Source organism: Dendroctonus ponderosae, unplaced genomic scaffold, assembly GCF_020466585.1.
Source record: "Dendroctonus ponderosae isolate FM_Combo_2020 unplaced genomic scaffold, Dpon_F_20191213v2 Dpon_F_20191213_1, whole genome shotgun sequence".
Lineage (NCBI taxonomy): Eukaryota > Metazoa > Arthropoda > Insecta > Coleoptera > Curculionidae > Dendroctonus > Dendroctonus ponderosae.
In genome coordinates, this window is record NW_026017110.1 from 26,817,826 (window position 1) to 26,821,629 (window position 3,804).

Here is a 3,804-nt window from a genome sequence, read left to right on the forward strand (position 1 = left end):
AATTTCAACTTTGTTATTAAGCATTATTTTGAAATGGTTCCATGTTTAATTGGTAGCATATTGGAATACTTAAGCATTCAAAAAGAAAAATTACGATGTTTGCTTCAAATTATGAAAATTTTCGATATTGAAAAAGTTCTGTTCTACAATTTTTTGATGAAAAGTCACAGCGGCAATGATGTTTTTTGTCATTACCAGATAGTTACAGGTGGATAGCCAAACTGTGACTTACTTTCAATTTCCTTTCACGAATTTGCGGATATGCGATTAGTTCAATGGAAATGCTGCAGTAACATAGCAGAAGCTGAAAGAACTCACGCCAACAAAGGGCGAAGAGAGTGGTTCCAGGAAGATAGTGGACGGCAATAGATGTTTGGGTTCCAGACAAAGAGGAACAAGTATTGGACATAATTGAGAAGAGCCTTTCAGGGGCACTCAGAACATTGTACAACAACTGACACTTTCCCAGACACCAAATAAATACCCGCTACATTCCTACCATGTATGTAAGATCACATTAAACCAATGGATTACTGAACACCGGTATAAATTGAGCAGGAGTTAATTAACCGAATACGAGAAGCTGCTCGAGAAGAGTGCATAATAAGGTGATTACACAGGCACTTGTTTGGAGTTACCGACTCAAATGTATGTTTTCGTAATTTGTAAACAAATTAATAATTCGAGGTTATGAGTTTCGAAAATGTTGCGTCAACGATTCCTGTTTTCAGCTGTTTCAGATTCCTGTTGAATTTACCGTTTATCCTTGTCTATCTTATTGTCACTTTCTCTATTTATCCATGGTTACCGGAGTTTTAAATAATTACGAAGCAACAGGTATTTACGTAATGTTAATTAGGCAGATTGCCTTGAAAAACATTGTTACCGTTTTTCTAATATAGTTTTTTGCAAATTTCTCTGTTTTAATAACAATTAATAATTTTTACTATTTTTTCTGTACTCCTTAAACACCGCCAGACAACATCTCCAGAGGAATGACGCCAATTTTGATGTATTGTTTGTATACAACCTGTATACAATAACTGAACTGTCATCAGCGCTTAGAAGATATCCGTATGAATTCTTCTACATTCCGTTTGCATTACTGACAAAATTCCATTCAACTCATGAAAGTTTTAGCTTTATTAGATATGAGGAAGTAGAACTATGGTAGCCGTCATTATTTAATTAGCCTATAAGAAGCCGTCATTATTTAATTTTAAAACACATCATTAGAGCTCTAAAAGAGCTTTCAGACCTGAGCAGCCGAGCCTGATACGCGGCAAATTCCTTTGCTGTTTCGCCAAAACACCGATAGAAAATAGATCGTATGTCGGTGTTTTGACGAAACATCAAACGGAATTTGTCGCGAATCAGGCTCGACTCAGGCTCGGCTCAGGTTGGGCTCGTCAGGTCTGGACGCACCTTTACGATTTAATGATTATATCAATTCTATTCTATAAAAGTTAGTACTGCAAATCTACTTTTGCTGGAAGAAATTGCTGTCGACAAGACAACATTCTTAGCATTCATTCAAGACAACAACATTAGCTTCTGGTTTATTTAAAATTATCAATAACAGTTAAAATATCTCAATTTATAACTTTTTTCTCTTTATCTGCACCTCCCTTTCAAGCAAATGAAACGACTAGCAAATCAAACAATGATGCTCTGATTCATAGCGATGATCATTTGATTGGCATCCAACTAACATCCCCCAAAAGTTCACCATCAGATTCGAAGAAGGCGACTGTTTTTTTGTCGTTTCTCGGCTCGCCTTGATTGTGTCGCAGGTACACGTCCGTCACTGTTTGCACAGCACTTTTGATTCCGCTGCAGTTGACTTAGCGGATGACTGCAGTGCGTGCTCGGACAAAAGGCTACACAAATTGTGCCCGCTTTTATCCCCCTGTATGCATAGAACAGTAAAGATAAACAAAAATTTCAACCGGCTTGATTATCCTTAAATATGGGAAACGCGGACGGGGAAAACTTCAGGGAAATCGTTTTAACAATGTGTTTCGAAAATTGATATTGCTTCAGAGCGTTGAACAATGCTGGTTAGTCAAGAGATGCTAGAACATGGATTTGACAATAATTCTCATTTTTACTTGTCATATGAATGGTCAAGTAAGTAAAAACTCGTGAATAAAGCTAATAATGTATCTAGGTTTGAACCACACGGAACATTTCATTTCAAATCTGATAAGCAATCCGAGCAATGTAGGTCTCAAGTTACCCTCGATCGTTTCGGATAACTCATCAAATTTTATTGAGGCAGCAAAATCCTAAAAGATACTTAGCTCTACTGGGATTCGGCCCCTTACAGGGCAGATTAACTTTTCAGGCCCTGCCATGCTTCAAATCGAATTAACGTCTATTAGGCTTAAATATTTACGTCGATTTTTTTGTCGAAACGTCCACTATTATTTTAAATTGCATTTAATGGCAAACGTGCAAACTGTATCAAGTGAAAACTACATTAACTTTCAAGAAGCGTGCGTTTAATGAACAAAACAGAGGACAGAAGACACAATTTGGGGGGCACAAGGGCAAACATATGGAGCAGATGAGGTTCGGAAAATTTGTATTGTTAATATTAGCGTTTAATACCTTAAATCATTTGGGCAGCATTCGCGAGGCCAAAGCAGCATTTTAACCATGGGAAACTGATTTAAGTGGTTGGTTAGTTAAAATATTTGCATCGAAGTCCGAAGTCAAGGAACTTGGAACGTTAAGAGTGTGCACAGAGTGAACTTTTGAAAATGGTGGCTGTTCGTGTGGGCAAAACGTGGAAAAAAATGCCATTGAAGCCGAATTGGGGCTCAAACATGTGGAAATTAAAGCTTTTTGGTAATTTTTCCAAAAGTTAGTGGCAGCGGTGGGATTCGAACCCACGCCTCCGAAGAGACTGGTGCCTTAAACCAGCGCCTTAGACCGCTCGGCCACGCTACCTGCAAAGTTTCTTCCAGTATCCACAAATCTGGCAAATTTTGATTTTATTAATAGTCACTTAAAGATTAACGTTCGGAAACCGTCGCACATTTGGAATTTTTCTATTTTTAGAATTGGGCGTGCAACTAGGATGATAAATAAACGTTATGGGATAATTTACATTTGCGGTTCCAGCTCTTTCATTTCGGTTTCCATTTTTATCAACAAACTCAACTTATCAACAACTTATTTAAATTTTCATTGCGCATTAAATTTGAATTTATTTAAGCGCAAATCGAAACTTCCAGATCTGCCAAACCGTTTTCGACCGACTTGAAATCGCAAGAATGAAGCTGGAAACCGCGTCATTAATCAAAAATTCCTCTTCAAAGGCGAAATTTATTAATTTAAATCATTAAAATATCGACGTTTTAATTGCAAGTAATTCTGCTTGGAATTCATTCTGAAGTCAACCAGAAATTCTCCTTTTCAAATCTCCAAAACATTCAAACCGTATACTTGAACCTAAAATTTAGAAAGTTGCGGACACGTTGATGAGCATTCGATTCGTTAGCAGCAGTTCTGCCAATATTATCTCAATGTAATTTTGTGTGTTTTGGGTTGTATGAATTAATGCCGAAATTGGTTGAAAGGACGTAGTTTGATTTGCAAAGTAAATTGAATTTGCTTCTGAAAATCCGCGTCTGCGTCTGTAAATATCAAAATTTAAAAAATGTGTTTCTCAACTGTTCCTTATTTTCATTTCTTTTGCAAAAAACTACAGTAAAGTCCGCTTATAATGAACCCGGTTATAGTGAACTTTCGGTTAAAACGAACTTTTTTCCTTTAATTGAAACGTCGTCCATAAAG

The 3,804-nt window shown here is 36.9% G+C and overlaps 1 non-coding gene across 1 annotated transcript; it reads right to left on the reverse strand.

Annotated features, from left to right (window-relative positions):
• Positions 1-2,873: 2,873 nt before the first annotated feature.
• Trnal-aag lies at positions 2,874-2,955 on the reverse strand. Its single transcript has one exon. It is a non-coding gene; the product is annotated as a tRNA-Leu (tRNA).
• Positions 2,956-3,804: the final 849 nt, after the last annotated feature.